The sequence below is a fragment of the Acomys russatus genome, chromosome 15, assembly GCF_903995435.1.
Source record: "Acomys russatus chromosome 15, mAcoRus1.1, whole genome shotgun sequence".
NCBI classification, from domain to species: domain Eukaryota; kingdom Metazoa; phylum Chordata; class Mammalia; order Rodentia; family Muridae; genus Acomys; species Acomys russatus.
The window spans coordinates 41,969,266-41,992,470 of NC_067151.1; positions in this window are offsets into that span (position 1 = coordinate 41,969,266).

Consider the following 23,205-nt stretch of genomic DNA (forward strand, 5'->3'; position numbering starts at 1 on the left):
GACGATTATTCCAGAGCTTGTCCCACTTGAAGTCACCGAACTTTCAAGAGGACAGGAAGTCTTTCTTCAAACCCTATGCCTCACTCGGGGGGAGGAAGGCAGTACACCATAACTGCTACAGCAATAATCAAACGTTCCTCTTTATAGCTCCTTTCAATGTCCTGTGCTCCAGAGCTAAAGTTTACCTGGTCTGACGTGAGAAAAAGGCGAGGAAGTGGCTCTGCCTCCCTTACCCCCATATATGCCCACCCCACTGGAGAATATTCCCTCACAACAAGTTCTTTCTTCCTCATCAAGTCTATGAAAGGGCTGTTCTTACAGTTTAACCCTGCTTAAACTGCAGTTAGTTAGTGTGGCTCAGCCCCACCCTCGTGCAGCCATTGGCAGGAGCTGCTGGTACCCATCTGTGTTTATAAAGCGCCTCCAGCTAGTATCGGCATCTCTACCTGCTTCCCTTCCCACTTAGGGTCCTGTGTCTTATCATTTAGACCATGTTTTCCTCTATTGTCTTTAGGTCGCTTCAAAACATGGAATGCTGCTGGGAGCGTACATCGGAAGTGACCACGGCAAAAGCTACAGCAGCATGGAGCAAATGTCATCCTCAACAAATAACTTTCTAATGACTACTTAATAGTAGCCAAAAGTCCCCCAAATGCAAAAGGACATATATATGGTCATTCAGCAAGATTTGCATTCTGAAAACAAAAACAAACAAACAAACAAAAAAAGAGTCATCCCTCCTTGGTTTGAATTACATACGCCCTATAGGATGCCTTTCTTGGCCATCTGGAGGAACCCAGAAAGTGGTCTCAGAAGTGGCTGTATCCATCTCTTTGGTCTCCCCCTTTCTTAGCACCTACACTTAATCTTTAAGGGGGGTGAACTTTCTTACCTCTGGCCCTTGCCCCACCCTAACTGCGGGTGTCAGGAGGATGGTGTTCATGCTCTATAGAAGCTGCTGGATGGGTACCCAAGATAACTTTTCCTTGACCTCATGACTCTTTCATCCTCTACTTCAAGCATTCCCATTGCTTTGCATCCAAAATTCCTTGCTAGACATGCTCACTGCCTCTGTGGCTTACTCACTTCTCTCTGCCATTCTCTCAAATCCTTCTGTACGGAGATACTTTCCCAGGATCATGGTGGCCTGCACGGGACCAAGTTCAATAGAGATTTATGAAATGCTTTTATTGCTCCCACAAACACTGGGTACATGTCCTCCGCCTTGAACACATTTCTTCTAGCTTCTGGGATTCTTTTGTTCTTGGATCTCACACTATACTCAGCAGTAACCCTCAGGCTCCCCAACTGTGCCCTCTTCCTCTTCTCAATCCATAAATGTCAGAGGACTGCACGGTGGCAACTTCAGACTTCCTTGTCCTAGGTCACTTTTTGGCTAGCTTTACCTCATTCCCTGACTTCAGACATGTATCATATACTTGTCGCCCTCAAACTGTCTTATATCCCAGACTCCCTGTTCTACTTTGTGTTAACATCTTTATTGGAAAGCCTGCTAGGCATCTCAAATTTCACATGTCTAAAAATCAGATAACATATACAAAAACTTTTTGAGCAGGTGTTTGAGCTAAATCCGTGACACCATCCTTGGCTCCTTCCTTGCTGTGTACTCTACTTTAACCATCAGCTAAATCGATGTGTTCCACCATGGCAATATAGCCAGAATGCAACCACTCCACCATTTTCAACAGAAAGCTAGTGCCCACCTGCCACCCTCTCAGCTATCCTACAGGAATATCTTCCTATTTGACTCCACTCTTAACTCCATGCACTATCCAGAAGGAATGTTTAAAACATCAGAAAGAACATGTCACCCATTTGGTCAACACTAAATATGGCCACCTTCTAAATCACATCTCTACCACTCCCTCCAGCCTCCTGAATTTTTGGTCCATGACTTAGTGGGTCCAGGACTTTCCCACCCACCTCCTTTACCTTACTATTTCCTCTACCTAGAAATCTCCTCCCCATAAACATCCACACATGAATCCCCTTACTTCTTTCACATCTCTATTTAAATGTCACCTCTTCAGAGAGGCCTTCTCTGACCTTTATAAAATAGCTTCCCCATCACTTTCTGTTTCCCATACTTTTCTCCTCTTTGCAATGCTCACCATAACCTGACATTTTTTTGTAAAGGTCTCACTCTATGAGAGCAATGATCTTGTTCTGTTCATTACAAAATTCCTAGCATTAAAGTCAATAGGCACCTGTAAATGAGTGAATTAAAGAATGAATGAAGAGGGAGAAAGTTGGCACCTGTAAGACATTAACATGAGGCTCTCATCTTCAAAAATTGCAAGGATAGTTGTCTCAATTAACCTGAACTTGGTAGCAGTAGTGGTGGTTTCTTCTTATTTTTAATTTTGATATTAAACTCATAATTGCTCACCATTTAACCAAGCCAGCAAGTACGAGATTTTCCCCCTGCTGATGCTCTGATCACTGTAGTAGCATCAACCAGGAAATGAAATCTTAATCGCAGCATCTGCTAAGCGCCTCTGACTTACAAGCCGACAAATGGACCTCCAGCTAGGCAATCTCATTTTACTATAACGTGGTTGGATCCAAAGACTGGATGCTGGCACTCAGAGCATATCCTTCTGCCTAGTGCTCTTTCCACTTGACTAATTTAAGGTTTATAGCACCTTAGCCTTTAACTTAAACAGAAAAACATATGTTTGGTACTTTCTTAGTAATATTACTGGGGCCATTTCTGGGTCACTACCTGAGTTCTTGCCAGGCTAAAGGAGAAAAGGCTTAAACCTCTATTAACATAAATGGCTACCACTGAATCTACAGTTTTACAACCCAAGGTGGTCAATGTTGATGGCCAGTAAAATAAAATAAGTCAGGTAGGGCCTACACATGGACTCACAAACAAAGGACTGGGAAGAAAGGGAGACAATCCTCTTCACTTCCCAGAGGAGGAGCCACGGAACCTTGGGAAATGCCCCCTAAGCGCTCCCATGTGTCAGCAGCAGCCCAAGAGCTTCTTTGAGCTCCTAACTTGCTTCCTGGTCCAGCCAGAGGAAGCTGAAGTGGGATTTCCATGTTCCTGTCTGGGGCCGGGCAATCCCAACGCTGAGCCTTGTGAAAAACGATTAACATTCCACAGCAAATGTGCTACCCACAAAACCCGCCACTTTCAGGGGCACCTGGCCATTGCGCCAGGTGCACGTTGGTCCTTGTGACCTCCGGCAGTCACGTGAAGATCAGATGTCAACAGGTGAGAGCAGCAGTCGGCAGGGCAGGAAAGTTTATTGATTGAATTGGGTTTACGAGTTACATTCAAGACATGCTAGAGTGAAATATTGAGCTTCCCCATTTCCTACCATCTGGATGTAAGAGAGGGAACGCAAAGCGCCATCTCAGCAGTCATGCCTATGCAGAAGGCTAAAGGTTCTCCGACTGACTCTTGTCAAGGTTTGCTGAACAGGCATGGGTTTAAAGGCTCGTGGTGCTATGTCTTAAACAAATACCATCAAAAAGAGTGATTGCTGCAAAATGGAAGACTCAAAAGAACTAAGCTGGTCCTAGAGTGCCAGAATCTTGACACATCTCCAGAATCCCCCATTTCCCAGAATTTTGAGCCCCTTGGAGAAAAACGCAGAGCTGCTCTAATGGCAGGTCCAAATCTCTGTGTTTCTCACTAGAGAACGACCTGGGAGGTGCTGTGCACCGGCTGTTGGCTGCCTGCGTGCACATGGGCCCAGCTAGAAGGGGAGGGAACACCCCTGGGCGGAGTGATCCCTGAGTGGAAGACTACATGAAAGTAGTTCCTGTAGGATGGAAGGAATCTATAGGATCAAGGGCATTTCAAGCGCTCTTAGAATAATCGTTAAACTCAGACATACTAAATGTACATGCATATATTAAGACAACCTGACTTATGGGGAAATGATCATATTAATGAGTTTCTTGGGAAAGAAATTGAGACTAAGGCACTGCCCTGAAGAGCCACTATTGTAGACTTACTGTCATCTGTTAGGCAGCTACAAAACGTCAGTTTTTCAAATCCATTCCTTCTGATTCCTAAAAAGGGAAAATGTGAGGAGTCACAGAGCAAGAACTAGGGCATTCTATATCTATTAATTGCCCGTGAAGCTCAGCACTTTGCCACAAAACCCCGAAGAAGTCTATGAAGATTGAAATCTGTAAAACTTAAGCCCAAATACTTTCAATTCAAAGCACTGAGGCAGGTGTGATGGTCCATCTGTCTCCTGAGTGCTAAGAGTTGTAGGATATCAGTGAAGAACCAACTATGAGACCAGAGAGTCCGAGCCATTCATTCTGCTAGACTTCATGGGGTTGTTAGTCTGACTGACAGCTGGCAACCCAGTTTATTTGGGTTGGGTTCTTCTTTTTCCTTTTAATAGTCTTGTTTTAGCAATACTGATATGTCAAATTCAAGAATGTGCTACTTGGAGTTTTGGTTAATAAACCCCTGTTTGGAAAATCAGGAGCTAGTAATTATGCTAAGTCATGAGGGACGGCCTTGCCTCTCTGTTCTTTTAAGTTCTATTTACTCTGTGTCGGATTTCATTATGTCTACAGGTAGTGATACTCAGGGTGTACTGGCCAGAGGAGCAAGAGGAGGGTAACAATGGCTTCCCAGCTGTGGAAGACGAAACAAGACTCAGTGAGGCCAGCCAAGGGCAAGTCAGGCCACTGGTGTATCAGAGGTCAGGAGTCTCTAGTTTGTGGTCCTGAGATTTCTTGCTTTTATTGCCTTTGGCTACTAGGTAAAATAGCTGCTTAAACACAAGGCCCCTATAATTTCCTGGTCACTGATGCCTGATGTTCAGAGAGCTCTTCTGCCCTACGCCACCGTTCTCGGCACACCAAGTGCTCCATGCCTTCTTTTTCTTCATGCCACGTAACTTCCTCCTCCCTTTCAAGACCCAAATCAAGGGGCATGTTCAAAGCAGTCCTCATCTTTAGGAATATATGAGAGGCGGTGTGTCGTAAGGGGAGGAATTCGAACTGTCAGAGACCCAAAAATGCTCTAACAGTTTACCTCAAACAAGGTGTGAACATTCTGCAAATCACCGTTCCCTTGTCTGGTAATCTGTAAAATGATGTAATATGTAGTCTGTGGAGAATGTGTTGTTTTCACTTGAAAAGGTTACTGCAGTGGTTTAAATGGAGCAGCGGTATGAGGGAGATAGAGCAGCACATAGTGACGTGAGGGTGTCAATAGATGTTTAGGTTCATACGCCCAGAACAAGACAATTACTCATTGGCCTTATATCATCTAATAAAGAAATCTCCGTGTGTCTGAAATATGTCTCTGAGGTTTTTAGTAGGTAAAGGGTGTGAGGCAGCAGTGAGGCCCTTGAGTGACAGTGCAATGAGTTCCTTCTTCCCCGACACCTCTTGCTCCATAGCCTCTATCAAGCTTAATTCATCACAGTCATTGAAGAGCGACAGGAACATCATTCGTCATCCAGACCTAGGTCAGCACATCCAAGGAACTGGTGCAGTTCCCAGGCCTGGCATTCTTTTCCCCAGCACTGCTAACCTTGTGCAGCATGGGTTAAACATCTGATTGCGCATTCCAGACTTTGGACTCCTCCTTGACTTATCTTAAGACTTAGGGCATAAGTCAAACCATTACATCATATAATGGTTTATGTAAAAGCCCACGCACATTTTTTAATAAACTCTCGTTATTTGTCCAAATCTGTGTGCAATTTAATATCCTAGAAAGGCCTGTGCTAGCCAACATACCAATATACTGCCTTACCTGGGATTCCACATTTGCTTGCTAAAGCACAGAGAAAGTCCACAGAATGGTAAAAAAATAAAATAAAATAAAATAAAGTAATATTTTCACTTCACATTGGAAACAAGAGTAGCCTCTACACTGGGAAGAACTGCAGCATAAGAAATCCGGCTACAACAGTAATTAAAACAGCATGGTACTGGCACAGCAATAGGCTAGTGGATCAATGGAATCGAATTGAAGACCCAGAGATGAATCTACACATATTTGATCACTTGATTTTTGACAAAGAAGCCAAATCCATTCAATGGAAAATCGACAGCATCTTCAACAAATGGTGCTGGTCTAACTGGATGTCTACATGTAGAAAAATGCAATTAGACCCCTATTTGTCACCATGCACAAAACACAAGTCCAAGTGGATTAAAGACCTCAACCTAAAACCAGAGACATTAATCCAGTTAGAGGAAAAAATGGGGAAGAGCCTGGAACACATAGGCACAGGAGACAACTTCATGAACAGAACACCAACAGCCCAGGCCTTAACATCAACAATTAATAAATGGGACCTCATGAGGCTGAGAAGCTTCTGTAAGGCAGGAGACACTGTCAAGAGAACAAAGCGACAGCCTACAGACTGGGAAAAAAATCTTCACCAACCCTTCATCTGACAAAGGTCTAATATCCAAAATATATAAAGAACTCAAGAAATTAAACCCCACCAAACCAAATAGCCCAATAGAGAAATGGGGCTCAGAACTAAACAGAGAATTCTCAACAGAGGAATATCAAATGGCTGAGAAACACTTAAAGAAATGCTCGACCTCCTTAGCCATCAGAGAAATGCAAATCAAAACGACACTGAGATTCCATCTTACACCCATCAGAATGGCTAAGATCAATAACTCAACTGACACCATATGCTGGGAAGGATGTGGAGAAAGAGGGACACTCCTTCATTACTGGTGGGAATGCAAACTAGTACAACCACTTTGGAAATCTATCTGGCGCTTTCTCAGAAAAATGGGAATAGGGCTTCCTCAAGACCCAACTATTCCACTCCTTGGAATATACCCAGAAGATGCACTACCACACAACAGGGACATATGCTCTATCATGTTCATAGCTGCCTTATTTATAATAGCCAGAACATGGAAACAGCCTACGTGTCCCTCAGTAGAAGAATGGATAAAGAAACTGGTACATTTACACTATGGAATACTATTCAGCTATTAAAAATGAGGAATTTCAGAAATTTGTAGACAAATGGATTGAACTAGAAATTATCATAATGAGTGAGTTCACCCAGAAGCAAAAAGAGTTAAATGGTATATACTCACTTATATCAAGACACTAGTCCAAGGGGTACATCCCCATGTCTTTACCTACCAGGAAAGTGGGTCAGAGGGGAGGACATCCTATTGAGACTTTAGATGTGAGAAGCCTGGGAGAATGAGGAAATAGAAGGATCCAGAGGTCCTGGAAAACTACAGGCGGGTCTGGGCCCTGGGGTCCTCCTCAAACTATGGCACCAGCCAAGGAAAATATAGGCAGTAAACTTCAAACCCCTACCCAGACTAGCCGATGGACAGGACATTCTCCACCGTTAAGTGGAGAAGGAGATCTGACTTTCACACAAACTCTGGTGCCCCATATTTGACCATGTCCCTTCGATGGGGATGCCTGGTGACACTCAGAGGAAGAATAATAGGTCACCAAGAAGAGACTCGATACCCTATGAGCATATACAGGGGGAAGAGGTCCCCCTCAGTCACAGACATAGGGGAGGGGAATGGGGGGGAAGCAGGAGGGAGGGAGGAATGGGAGGATACAAGGGATGGTCTAACAACTGAGATGTAATATAAATAAATTAATAATAAAAAAAGGAAAAAAAAAAAAAGAAATCCGGCTCCATATGGACGCTGGAGTTTGCAATGTAGAAGGCATTTGACTACTCAGCACACTCTCCAGTTAGGGGCTTTTCTACCTTAGGAGGTCCACTTCGAGGAAACAGAAGCTAGAATGTATTTTCTTCACATTCCTTGGTATAAGACTGAGACCCAGGGCATAGACTCAGTCCGATTCTATATCCTTTGTCCAGGAGGAAGATTGAAGAGACAGAAGTCTCTGTATGAATCCATACTGTCCTGAGACAGAATGTGGCAGAAAAATATCCTGGTTCTCTGATCCGGCAAGCAACAGTAAGACAAACCTGGCACTACAGTGTCCTGTCTGGTGAACTGTACTGCCTGAACCCAGTAACAGAAGCAGCTGGCTCCCAGGTAGCACCCTACACATGAAACTTCCAACATGACACTTGGCTGTGTAGCCCTAACCCTGAGTCAATAGTCCAGCCACCTAATACACTTTAGGAAATCCCTTTGGTGCTTACACTGCGTAACAGTGATCCTGCAACTTGTAACTAGGTACCCGAATGGATTAACAGATAACACCAGCCAGCTATGTGGTCTTTAGTACATGGCTCAGCTCTATGGCACGGAATTTGAATGCTCAGCTGAAATTCTTAAATCAGCCTTCAAAGTTCCTGAAATTCAAAGAAGCCAGAACACACCACATTTCGAGGCACACCTTTACTTCCTAGGAACGTATGGAATTGCTATCATGCCTGTCCTCAGCAGACACTGTGACCAATGCTTTATGTCAACACTTCCACTTCAAGAAAGGAAATTGTATCACTATGGGAGGGAAATAAGATAGGGAGAAATGAAATCTTTTCAAAATAAACTAATGCTATTCAAAAACAATATTTTAAGTGCTCATTAAGTAAGTACTATTAGCCACTGCCAGATGCAAGGTTGTCCCACCTTCACATTTTTTCTGTCTAATAGGTGAGAAAAGTGAGACTGTGAACCACTTCTACACATTCCCCAGTTAATGTTGCCAATGAATGCCGAAGAAAAATTCTATCTGGGTCTTTTCTCTACAACTCTTTGGCCCTGCCTGAACCATCCAAACACTGCCGTAAGAAGCCCTGACTCCCCTTCGTTATCAAGCTTGCTAGATCAAAGTAAACTGGAGCATTAGAGTAATTGTCTGCTTTAAAATTAGGTACAAGCTGGCTTTGCCCGAATAGCACAGAAAACTCCAAATAAGGTTTGCAATGAGTTTCCCAAGAGAGTCGAATCCTAAAGAGGATTTCAAAGATGGGAAAAAAAGCCAGTCCAATGCATACCAAGGGTGAAAGGAGGCAATGAGGAAAGTACACATTCCTGCTTCCCTGGGCCCTCTTCCTTTTTAATAATCTTCCTATTAACCCAGTTCACTTCTAAAAATGGAAAATAAAATGAAAGCCTAGCATCCTAATATATGTGATGCTCTTTCAGGGAACTAGCGCATGTTTATTAAGGCCATACCGTACATGAAAGCACAAGGGAGAGCATGAAGCCTGGTTCACATATTGTTACAAATCTGTAATGCTAGAATAAAGGGAAAGCTGATTCCTACCAATTATGAAAATGTACAGGATTAAACCAATTGCTCTGCCAGACCTGACCAGCATCTGGTCTGCAGCAGGGGCCAAACAGATCCCATTTGGGATATTTATGAAAAGTAACTTCTAAAACATAAATCAGGACTATAAACTCATCATGTGATTACCAAAAAGAAATCTAGAGGAAGAAGAAAGTGTATTCAAGTATGAAATATAGGTTTAAAGAAAGAAGGAAGCAGGCAGCTTGACTATAGAACCATAAGCAAAAATCAAACAGAAAAAAGAGGGATGGACACCTCAGATAGAAAACTTAATCTATTCTTTCTAGAACACTAAGCCAAAGAAACTGGCTATCACATTCCAGCTCCTTGTGCATCCCAATGTTCCTATGTCACCTAATGTCTACAGCAAGCCAAGATGGCCATTGGAGGCTTCCTAACCCACAGTTATTTTCATCTATGCATTCTCCACAGATGCGTCCTTAAACTAGACATCTAAGCCCAAAAACAAGAGTGAGATAAAGAGTGGTATTTTGAGACTAACGTAAATGACACAGGGACTTTATTAAACAGTGCTAATGTGCAAGATAAAATTCTACTACTGGTCCTGGCCTAGGAGCCATGTGAGAGTCATGTGAGCTCTGCCACCCTCCCTGCTTCTCCTGCTCTGTCCCCATAATGGAAAAATCCAAGTCAGAACAAGATCCCAGTGTCTCAGTTATAAAGACTGGCTAGTTTTAGACTCAATTCACACAAATTTCTATGGGCAAAATTTTTGATTCAATAACCTTAGAAGCCATGGTCGATATTTCTAACTCATAAAGAGGTTTACAACTACCTTTGTTTTAACAGGGCAAGAAGGAGGTCAAGGGTCTCTCCAATTGGGGGAAAAAAATCTCTAAGAGGAACTACCTTTGTAAAAAGTCTTTCTTCTATCTGGATAATTAATTATTTTAATTACTTAATTAAATTACTTTTAATATTATTTAAAATAATTTAAATACATAATTATCTAACCTATAATTATTTGAAATGTTATTTTATAACTTAAATATAGAAAATAAGTGAAGAAATAAACTCATTTAATAACTATGGCACTATCTTCCATGTATTGTGTTACGTGCTCTAAAGGCCTCTGAGAAAGAAAAGACATCAGTAGCCCTGCCCAACTGGGCACTGAATGCTATAATACCAATCTGATGGAAAAGATGTGGCCCAGTGGTGAAACAGTGGCATGAAGGTTACAGCAGTAACCAAATGCTTTCTGATTGGATCTGAGGTCTGTGTCACAGGAGGGTATTAGTAACTGGTACTGTAACCTGGTCAAGCCCATGTCTCAGAAGGTTATAGGCTGTTAGAAGGAAACCTACCACCACTATTTTGCTAGATAGCCACATTGTCCAAGTGCCTGCTAAACATTTATGCTTATGCCCATAATAGTGCTGATCTCAATCTCAACAAAAGAAGCTTCTTTCTGCAGTGAGCAGAAATGATGATGGTACTGAGTGGCTGGTGAGTGATCGTCCATAAATGAGACATCTGGATCACCACCATGACCTCTAAGGCTTAGGGAACAGCTTGGGAGAAGGGGCAGAAAGAGTGTAAGCACCAGGGGAGGGGGGAAAGGTGCTTGTGAAATGCTCTGTTCTGAATGTAGCATGGCCGTTGCCCTATGAACTCACTGCAGCTGTGTTTACCTGCACAAGACCTACACTGGGTCAAGCCAAGAAGATCGATACACGTTCCCGTAGGCGACATTAATTGGGCTTTAGGTTATTAGAGAGAGAGAGAGAGAGAGAGAGAGAGAGAGAGAGAGAGAGAGAGCATAAAGGTGGGAGGGAACATGTTGAAGAGTGTTGAGGGAAAAGAAGAGGAGATATGATCAAGACACACACACATATGAAATATATGTGGAATAATAAAATATATAAATAAAATAAGAGAGAGAGAGAGAGAGAGAGAGAGAGAGAGAGAGAGAGAGAGAGAGAGAATATCTTAACTTCCAAATCCAGACAGTTCCCACTGCTGAAGGTGTCTAAATTAAAAGCGACTTTTAGAGAGGAAACCAGAACGATGCTGCCTGGAACCTGGAGCCACATTCAGCAGGAAGAGGGGAGGAAAGCAGCTTTAGAGTCACCAAGACTACCTTTAAAACCAGCTGCTTCCTGCTACAGAACTTTGGGGAGGCTCTTGACACCTTAGTGTCTCTGTGTCCTTATGTATAAATTGGGAGTAACAACAGATCCCTCACAAAGAGCTCAAAGTCACAGAAGAAAAGTACTTGAAAGGAGTATGTAGTTCATTCGGTATGTGTGGTAGCCATCAGTAATATGACGAATGTTCTGTACCAATTTACACCCTTTGTTCCAAAGGACAGGACTGGCACTCTTTCAGCAAATCTACAGAAAGCTTTGCCCTATATACACTTAAAAAGCTTTCAAGCTATCAAAAGCTCACTTTTGGTGACACAGTGATATATCTGTATTCACCCAGTAACTGGGCAGGATAATGTTCCAATGTGTCCGTGAACGATTTCATTATTAATTTCCCTCTGCTGATTATGACAGAAGGAATACAAGTCACTGATCACCAGCAATTGTTTTTCCATGCTTGGAATATGACTCAATGGTGTGTAATGTTGAAAAAGAGATGGTTAAAAGGGAGAAAGTGATAAAACAGATGTTAAATTTTAAAAAATGCAATTTCTCACTGAATAAAGTAGTGGTTGTGCCCAGGAGAATTAACTCCACAATGCATTCTTTCCTCAAGGACTAGAGAGGCATTCTGTTCATGTTCTTTTGCCCCCTGAAAAAAAACACCCCCTTAGGGAGCCATGAATTATTCTGCTTATTTCCCTAGTCTGTAATGTTCTCTATATCTTTTCTTAAGCCTATAGACTCTAAGCGTAAAAATACAGTGAATTGCCATACTTACTCTGCATCTATCAAGCAGCACCATGCCTTTCATGAACTTTAACGACAGCTTTGGCAATCTGGTTTGCTCAAAGTACAAAGAATCAAGAGTTAAATATAATAGCAGGCACCTTACTGGTGCTGCCATTTAAAAGCTCAAGAGATGTCTTCCTTTGGCTGTTTGCTGGAGACCTTCTACAGACCACTAACCAGAAGAGTGACCCAGAACTGTGGGCATTTATCCTTCCTGCAGACGAAAGAAAAGAGGAATGAAAGGAAGCATGAGTAAGATTACACCTGGAGATCTGAATCAGCACTTTCTTAAAGAGAAATCATGTTATTCCAATGATTAAGCATCCCAGGAAGAAAGGAAGAAGAAGAAGGGAGGGAGGAAGAAGAAAGAAAGGAAGAAAGAAAGAAGAGAGAGGAAGAAAGGACGGGAAAGGGAGAGAGGGGAGGGAGAAGGAAGGAAGAAAGAAACAGAGGGAGGAAAAGAAAGCGGGAGGGAGAAATGAAATTGGGAGGAAGGGAAGAAAGGAATAAGAAATAAAGAAAAGCTCTGATCGGAGCGGCAGCGGCAGAGGCAGCAGCACCAGCGGCACCAGCAGCGGCGGCTGAGGTTTGCAGCTCATAGCCTTCCGGTGGAGGCGATTGGTGTGGTGGCTGGTGGGAATTGCTGCGTGAGAGGGGACTCGGGGCAGGATTTGGGTCGCGTGGAGCCTTTGGACCCAGACTGGACTCGGCGGACAGTTCGGCCCCAGAGTCCCGGGTATTGGCCCGGCCCAGCAAACAATTCTGCCTGAGGCACTAACTCAGCATGGCCATAGCTCCCCTGCTGTGGCGCAGGCTTAGTTGAGCACGCTGCTCCACACTAGGCACCACCTCAGCTCAGCGGCAGCTCCCCTGCGGTGACACAGTCTGGGCGGAGCACTTGGTTTCACCACAGGCGCTAACTCAGAGCAGCTGCAGTTCTCCTGCTGTGGCGCAGGCTTGGTGACGTGCTCGGTTCCATCCTAGGCACCACCTCAGCTCAGCGGCAGCTCCCCGGCGGGGACACAGTCCGGGCAGAGCACTTGTTCCACCACTGGCGCTAACTCAGAGCAGCCGCAGTTCTCCTGCTGTGGCGCAGGCTTGGTGACGTGCTCGGTTCCATCCTAGGCACCACCTCAGCTCAGCGGCAGCTCCCCTGCGGTGACACAGTCCGGGCGGAGCACTTGTTCCACCACTGGCGCTAACTCAGAGCAGCCGCAGTTCTCCTGCTGTGACACAGGCTGGACAGAGCTCTCGGTTCCACCAGCTCTAAGACTCTGGTTGGACACAGTGTACAGTTTGAATCCAGAATTCTTGGCTGAGATTGGTGGTCAGTTCGGGCCCTGAGTCAATAACTGACCACAGCACGCACTTTGGGCCAAAAGGCCCTAGTGGAGCTTGGTGCGTAGTCCCAGCCCAAAACTTCTGGCTGGACCCTGTGTGCATTTTGGGCCCAAAATCCCTAGCTGAGCTTGGCAGACGGTTCAGGCCCTGAGAATCTAGCTGAGTTCTGCCCGTGGTTCGGTCCCAGTGTTCCTGGCTGGACTTGGCAGGGAACACAGAAGGCTGTGGATACCTTGGCCTGACCCAACGCTCATTCAGAGACCCAGAACAATTGCAGGATCCACAGCAGAGGGGGACTGAGGATCACTGGCTGTGAGAGACCAGAACAACAGGGCTAACCTCCTAACATCCACACCAGTCAAGCTTTGAGCTCGCAGCCTAGGGAAATCGTAAGAAAACAAGTGAATCTATCGTCAGACACCCTCCATTCAACTCTGGAAGCTACCCAACAAAAACAAAGACGGCAAGATGTCTAAAGGACAACGAAAAAGCATACGCAAAAAAACCCCAAAACAACATGGCGTCTCCAGTTTCCAGCTATCCCAAAGAAAACCACCCAGAGAACTCAAATACAACGGAAATACAAGAAAATGACCTCAAATCCTTAGTAATGAGGATGATAATGGAGGAAACAAATAAAATTCGTAATCAAATGCAGGAAGACGCAGACAAACAGGTGAGAGACATAAAAGAAGCACATAGAGTGGAACTGGAAAAATTGCAGGAAAATGCAAACAACCAGATGAAAGAAATAACTAAAACGGTTCAAGCTCTGAAGACCTATAAAGAGGCAATGGAAGAAACTCAGGAATATACAAAAAATCAGATGAAAGAAATCAAAAAATCAGTTCAAGATCTGAAAATGAAAATGGATTCAAAGATAAACACACAGACAGAAGAAAAACGAGAACGTGAGACCTCAGAGAAGAAGGCGAGCAACACAGAGGTGAGCTTTTCTAACAGAATCCAAGGGATGGAAGAACGAATCTCAGGGCTAGAAGATACAATCACAGATATTGAATCAACCATTAAAGAAAATGCCAAATCTGGAAAACTCCTGACACAAAACATCCAAGAAATTAAGGACACCATGAAAAGAAGAAATCTGCGGATAATAGGCATTGAAGAAAGAGAAGACATCAGACTCCAGGGCCCAGAAACTATTCTCAACAAAATCATAGAAGAAAATTTCCCCAATCTAAAGAAAGAGATGCCTATAAACATACAAGAGGCCTACAGAACACCAAATAGAATTGACCAGAAAAGAAAAACTGCCCGCCACATAATAATCAAAACACAAAACATGCATAACAAAGAAAAAATATTAAAAGCTGCAAGGGAAAAGGGCCAAATAACATTTAATGATAAACCTATCAGAATTACACCTGACTTCTCAGCAGAGACCATAAAATCCAGAAGGGCCTGGACAGAGATCCTGCAAACCCTAAGAGAACACAGATGCCAGGCCAGACTACTTTACCCAGCAAAATTATCAATAACCATTGATGGAGAAAACAAAATATTCCATGACAAAAACAAATTCAAACAGTACCTATCCACAAACCCAGCTTTACAGAAGGTACTAGAAGGAAAACTCCATCCCAAAGGGTCAAGCTACAACCAAAACTACCCAGGAAATAGATAACTATCCCATGGCAAAAACACAACTACACAAACGCTCGACTGGAAACAACATCAAAATTAAGACTCTTAACAGTCACTGGTCATTAATATCTCTCAACATCAATGGCCTCAATTCTCCAATAAAAAGACACAGACTAACTGAATGGGTACATAAACAAGACCCAACATTCTTCTGCATCCAAGAAACACATCTCAACCATAATGAAAGGCATTACCTCAGGGTAAAAGGTTGGAAAAAAATATTCCAAGCAAATGGTCACAAGAAGCAAGCAGGTGTAGCCATTTTAGTATCGAACAAAATAGACTTTCAACCAAAATTAATCAAAAGGGATGAGGAAGGACACTTCATACTCATCAAAGGTAAAGTCAACCAAGATGACATCACAATTCTGAACATCTATGCTCCCAATACAAGGGCACCCACATATGTAAAAGATCTCCTAAAAAGCTTAAACCACACATCGATCCCCACACAATAATAGTGGGAGACTTCAACACCCCACTCTCACTGAAGGATAAGTCATTGAAACAGAAACTAAGCCGAGAAATAACATCATTAACCAATGCCATGGGTCAAATGGATCTAACAGATATCTATACAACCTTTCACCCAAACAAGAAAGAATACACCTTCTTCTCTGCACCCCATGGAACCTTCTCCAAAATTGATCACATCGTAGGTCACAAAGCAAGCCTCAACAGATACAAGAGGATTGAAATAATACCTTGTATCCTATCAGATCACCATGCTCTTAGGCTGCAATTCAACAACAACAGAAATAACAAAAAGCCTACACGTTTGTGGAAACTAAACAACTCTCTGCTAAATGACACCTGGGTCAGGGAAGAAATAAAGAAAGAAATCAAGGAGTTTCTGAAATTCAATGAAAATGAAGAAACAACATACCCAAATTTGTGGGATACATTGAAAGCAGTGCTAAGAGGAAAATTCATAGCACTAAGTGCCTTTAAAAAGAAATTGGAAACATCGCACATAAGCATCTTAACAACACAACTGGAAGCCCTAGAAAAAAAAGAAGCAGAAACACCCAAGAGGAGTAGACGCCTGGAAATAATCAAACTCAGGGCTGAAATTAACAAATTAGAAACTAAGAAAACAGTCCAAAGAATCAACAAAACCAAAAGCTGGTTCTTTGAGAAAATCAACAAGATAGACAGACCATTAGCCAAACTAACTAAAAGGCAGAGAGACAGTATTGAAATCAACAAAATCAGAAATGAAAAGGGAGACATAACAACAGACACTGAAGAAATTCCAAGAATCATAAGATCCTACTTTGAAGGCATATACGCCACAAAATTTGAAAATCTAAGGGAAATGGACGATTTTCTTGATCAAGTTCACTTGCCAAAGTTGAATGAAGAACAGATAAACAAGTTAAATAGTCCCATTTCCCCTACAGAAATAGAAGCAATCATCGATGGTCTCCCAACCAAAAAAAGCCCAGGGCCAGATGGTTTCAGTGCAGAATTCTACCAGACCTTTAAGGGCAAGCTAGTACCGATACTCTTCAAGCTACTCCAAAAGATAGAAATGGATGGAAAATTACCAACTTCATTCTATGAGGCCATAGTCTCATTGATACCTAAACCTCACAAAGACTCAACAAAGAAAGAGAATTTCAGACCAATTTCTCTTATGAACATAGATGCAAAAATACTAAATAAAATACTTGCAAAACGAATACAGGAGCATATCAAAGATATCATTCATCATGACCAAGTAGGCTTCATTCCAGGCATGCAGGGATGGTTTAATATACGGAAATCCATCAATGTAATCCACCATATAAACAAACTGAAAATAAAAAACCACATGATCATCTCCTTGGATGCAGAGAAAGCATTTGATAAAATTCAACACCCATTCATGTTTAAAGTTTTAGAGAGATCGGGGATACAAGGCTCTTTCCTCAACATAATAAAGGCTATATACAGCAAGCCAATAGCCAAAATCAAAGTAAATGGTGAGATACTCAAGGAAATTCCTCTAAAATCGGGAACAAGGCAAGGCTGCCCACTCTCTCCATATCTCTTCAATATAGTACTCGAAGTTCTAGCCAGAGCAATAAGACAACAAAAGGAGATCAAGGGTATCCAAATGGGAAAGGAGGAAGTCAAATTATCCCTCTTTGCAGATGATATGATAGTGTACATAAGTGACCCTCAAAACTCCACCAGAGAACTCCTAAAGCTGATAAACACCTTCAGCAAATTGGCTGGATACAAAATTAACTCAAAAAAGTCTGTAGCCTTCCTATACACAAATGACAAGCTTGCAGAGGAAGAAATTAGGAAAACCACACCCTTCACATTAGCCACAAGCAATATAAAATATCTAGGAGTTACCCTAACTAAGCAAGTGAAGGACTTGTATGAAAAAAATTTCAAAACTCTGAAGAAAGAGATTGAAGATGACCTGAGAAGATGGCGTGATCTTCCTTGCTCATGGATCAGGAGAATTAACATAGTAAAAATGGCCATCCTACCAAAAGCAATCTACAGATTCAATGCAATCCCTATCAAAATAACTACACAATTTTTAAAGACATTGAAAGTTCATTCTGAACTTCATATGGAAAAACAAAAAACCCAGAATAGCTAAAACAATCTTGTACAATAAAAGATGCTCCGGAGGAATCTCCATACCTGATCTCAAACTGTACTATAAAGCAATAGTACTTAAAACAGCATGGTACTGGCACAGCAACAGGCTGGTTGATCAGTGGAATCGAATCGAAGACCCAGATATGAATCCACACACATATGGTCACTTGATTTTTGACAAAGAAGCCAAATCCATTCAATGGAAAAAGGATAGCATCTTCAACAAATGGTGCTGGTCTAACTGGAGGTCTATGTGTAAAAAAATGAAACTGGACCCATATTTGTCACCTTGCACAAAAACTCAAATCCAAGTGGATTAAAGACCTCAACATAAAACCAGAGACACTAAGCCACTTAGAAGAAAAAGTGGGAAAGAGCCTGGAACATATTGGCACAGGAGACAACTTCCTGAACAGAACACCAACGGCCCAGGCCTTAATGTCAACCATTAATAAATGGGACCTCATGAGGCTGAGAAGCTTCTGTAAGGCAGGAGACACTGTCAAGAGAACAAAGCGACAGCCTACAGACTGGGAAAAAATCTTCACCAACCCTACATCTGACAAAGGTCTAATATCCAAAATATATAAAGAACTCAAGAAATTAAACACCACCAAACCGAATAACCCAATTGAGAAATGGGGCTTGGAACTAAACAGAGAATTCTCAACAGAGGAGTATCAAATGGCTGAGAAACACTTAAAGAAATGCTCAACCTCCTTAGTCATCAGGGAAATGCAAATCAAAACAACTCTGAGATTCCATCTTACACCCATCAGAATGGCTAAGATCAAAAATTCAAGCGACACCACATGCTGGCGAGGATGTGGGGAGAGAGGAACACTCCTTCATTGCTGGTGGGAATGCAAACTAGTACAAGCCACTTTGGAAATCTATCTGGTGCTATCTCAGAAAATGGGAATTGGGCTTCCTCAAGACCCAGCTATTCCACTCCTTGGAATATACCCAGAAGATGCTCCAGCACACAACAAGAAAATTTGCTCAACCATGTTCATAGCAGCCTTATTCATAATAGCCAGAACATGGAAACAGCCTAAGTGTCCCTCAGTAGAAGAGTGGATAAAGAAACTGTGGTACATATACACTATGGAATACTACTCAGCTATTAAAAACAAGGAATTCCCGAAATTTGTGGACAAATGGATTGAGCTAGAAATGATCATAATGAGTGAGTTAACCCAGAAGCAGAAAGAATCAAATGGTATATACTCACTTATATCTGCATACTAGCCCAAGGGGCATGTCCCACAAAAGCCTTCACTTACCAGGAAACTGGGACAGAGGGGAAGGCATCCTATTGGGACTCTAAATGAGAGACGCATGGGAGAACAGCAAAATAAAAGGATCCAGAGGGTCCTAGAAATCTACAAGTAGAACAATATGATAGGCAGATTTGGGCCCAGGGGTCCCGCTCAAACTAAGGCACCAGCCAAGGACAATACAGGAGGTAAACTTTAAACCCCTTCCCAGATCTAGCCAATGGTCATAATATTCTCCACAGTTGAGTGGAGAGTGTGATACGACTTTCTCACGTACTCTGGTGCCTCACATTTGACCATGTCCCCTGGAGGGGGAGACCTGGTGGCCCTCAGAGGAAGGACAGCAAGTAGCCAAGAAGAGACTTGATACCCTATGAGAATATATAGGGGGACGTAATCCCCCTCAGGAACAGTCATAGGGGAGGGAAAAATGGGAAAATGGGGGGGGGGAGGAAGGGGAGGATACAAGGGATGGGATAAACATTGAGATGTAACAAGAATAAATTAATAAAAAAAAAGAAAAAAAAAAAAAGAAATAAAGAAAAGAAATACATGTACCACCAATGTGACCAAAACCTAAAGATGAATGTAATCCTGTGGTTGCATTAAAGTTTCATGTTTATAAGTTTTTAAACCCCTTTACTCTCCAAAACACAAGCATTCTCTATATAATATTATTAGTCATTATTATTATTATTATTATTATTATTATTTTGAATTATGAATTGGAAGAGGTTAAGATATCTGGGATAGCAAAAGAAAGCATGGAAGACACAGAAAAAAAAATTGTGAGCAAAATTTACAGCTATCTTGTTAGTATAAAGTCTAAGACAAGTTCCGATTGCCAGGCATTACCACTCAGAAGCACTTACGAATCCAACAATGACATTCCCTCCGTTTCTGCTCTTTCTTTGTCCCTGCACATCTTGTGGGCAATGTAAATTGTTTTTGTGGATGGGTTGTTGTCCCCCTACCTCTACTAGGAGTGTTGTCTAGTTAGAGGGTGTCCTGCTCAGTCACTATGGCCCCTGCTGCTAGGAGGCTCTGCTAGAGTCCCCCTCATTTCTCCCAGGAGCCTACTGTTATCACAGAGATGCCCCACCCACAGTTTCTCTTTTCTCTGCAGGCCTTCTGTCACTGCGTCACGCCCCACCCCTCCTCCCCAGGCCCGATCTCCATCCTCACCTCTCTCTACATTCCCTCTTTACCTTGCTCCTTCTCTTCCACCACTACCTCTGTCTTTTCTATTTCCCCTTCTGAGTGAGATTTGAACATCCTCCCTTGGAACATCCTCGTTACTTATCTTCTTTGGGTCTGTGCATTGTAGTATGTTTATCCTGGACTATATGCCTAAACTCCACTTATAAGTGAGTACATATCTTGTGTGTCTTTCTGGATCTGTGTTACCTCACTCAGGATGATCTTTTCTAGTTCCACCCATTTGCCTGAAGCTGCGTAGTATTCCATTGTGCAAATGCACCACAGTTTCTTTATTCATACTTTAGTTAAGGGCCATCTAGATTGTTTCCAGATTCTGGCTATTATGACTAAAGCTGATATGAACATACTTGAGCAAGTGTCCTTGATGTATAGTGGAGAAATTGAAGGAATGTTCAACCCAAGACCCATCCCATGGGAGAGCGCCAACCCCTGACTCTATTAACAATACTCTGCTATGCTTGCAGATAGGAGTCTAACAGAGTTGTCATCTGAGAAGCTCCACCCATCAGGAATACGGAACAGAAAGGAAGATTCACAGCCAAACATTGGACTAAGCACAAGGAGTCTTGTGGAAAAGTGGGGGGGGGGGAGGGTGGGTAGAAGGACCTGGAGGTGACAGGAGCTCCACAAGAAGACCAACAGAGCCAACTAACCAGATCCCAGAGGGGCTTGCTTAGACTGAAGCATCAACTGAAGACCATGCATGGACTGGACCTAAGCCCCCTACACAGATGTAGCCAACGGGCAGCTCAGGCTTCATGAGAATCTGCTAGTAATAGGGGCAGAGGCTGTCTCTGACAGAGACTCTGTTATCAGCTTTTTAATCACTTCTGCCTGGCAGGACTGCCTTGCTGGGCCACAGGGGAAGAGGATATGCTTGGTCTTGATGTGACTTAATGGGCTGGGGTGGATGGGAAAGGGGGGCTCCCCTATTCTGAAGAACAGGGGGGGGGGTGGGGGAAAGGGAGGGAGGGTAGGACTAGGAGGAGAGGAGGAATGGGGCTACCACCAGGATGTAAAGTGAATAAGTTAATATACATATATAGACATAGATATAGATATGATTTGAACAATGAATTTTAAGTAATCTCCATTAAGCCATCTGCAATTTCCTTTCAAGTTAAGCCCTAATCACTCATGTATTTATCAAAGATTTTGGCTTACCGTCTGAACACATTGGGCATCCTCTTCTCTTGGCATTGACTATATCTGAGAAATAGTTCTGACCAATACTACCTATGAGGAATTGATGTGTATCATTTCCAATGTGTGCCATTAGCTAACAGAGTCAGCCTTGGAGGATTTTATTTTCCTGCTGTTGTGAAAACTGGCAATACCCCACAAGGTAGTTCTGTTACACCGGGTCTAGAAATGACAGCCACCATTACAAGCAATATTTTAGATATGTGATGTATAAAAGAATTAAACCTATGCTGGTTTAGGCCACAGACATTTGCAGTTTTTGTTGTAGCAGCGTAACTTATCTCAACCCAATTAATACAATGCTGCTCATAATGACAAGCTTTAACTCACTGAAGAGACGTCCCTCAATCATGGGTGCCCTTCATTCTTGCACCCCCCCCTTCTTCTCTAATATTAATTAAGCCACGCTATCATTTCTATCTACAAATTGTCTGCTGTCCTGTGCTTTAACAATTTTGATGTTGACAAAACACAGTAATTTATGGCCAGTATCTTAATTTATTTATTGGGCACTTTATTAACCTATACTTTTTACTTCCTGAACAGTTTTTAATAGGCTTATAGTAGGATATTCATTTATTCCACTGCAAGAAATGGGGCTATCATAATTCACCTGTGGCATTACCAGACATTAATTATCAAGATCAAGGTCTTACTAATAGTGAGGCCACTAAGTGTGAAGACATAATAAATCCTCTTGTACTTCAGAAAGTTTTCTTGTCGTTTCTAATGGCAATGGCAAACCATTTCTATAAAATTAAGATTACTGGGATTGAATCGTATTTGTTCTTAAAACATTGTTATTTATTCTTCAGCATTTACATACGTGTATATGATGTCTTTTGATCACCCACTCCCCTCTATTATTTTTTTCCCATTACCTCTGGAATGGTTCTTCTCAACACTGAAGCTAAGCCAGAATGCTAACTTAGCTAATTTTTTAATCTGTATGACCGACATAGATAGAAAGGTTTAATGTGATTATTCATGAATAAATGCTGTTACTCTCATTAAAGAAATAACTTAGAGATATGTTTTTCTAAAAGTTTTATTGTTCTAGAAAAAAATTAAATGCCTCCTTGGGCTGTTCCTGGAATGTGTATAGATCCAAATTTACCAATAACAAGGACAAAAGCCCAGCTCTTGGCAATGAGCAAAGACAGATGCTGTTAAAATGACACAGGAAAACTCATGGGACCTAAATAAGGCAAGTAGCACCACTAAAAGTATACAGGAACCAACAGCTCTTTACAAGGTTGTTTTGTCAACATGACACAAACTAGAATCACCTGAGAAGATGGAACCTTAGTTTGCCTCTGAGAACGTCTGTGGGTGCATTTTCTCAAGTAATATTTGATGTGGGAGAGCACAGTCCATTGTGGGCAGTGCCACCCTGAAGCAGAGGGCTCTGGGTAGTATAAAAAAAAGCAAGCAGAGCCTCAGGGAACAAGCCAGCCAGCAGCATCCCTCCTCCACACCTGCCTCTGTTCCTGTTTGAGTTTCTGCTGTGCCCCTCTCCCCTACCGCCCCCCCCCCCCACCCGCCTCTGTGATAGGGACTTGGAAATGTGAGACAAATCTTCACCAAATTGCTTTTGGTCTGTATTTTATCACAGTAGCAGGGAACCAAATTAGGACAGGAATTTTGGTAAAAGGAATGGGGGAACTCTGGAGGAAAAAAAAACATTTCAACAAGATACTGGGACTTTATTATTCTCTTCAAGGCTTACAATTCCAAAGGACTATCT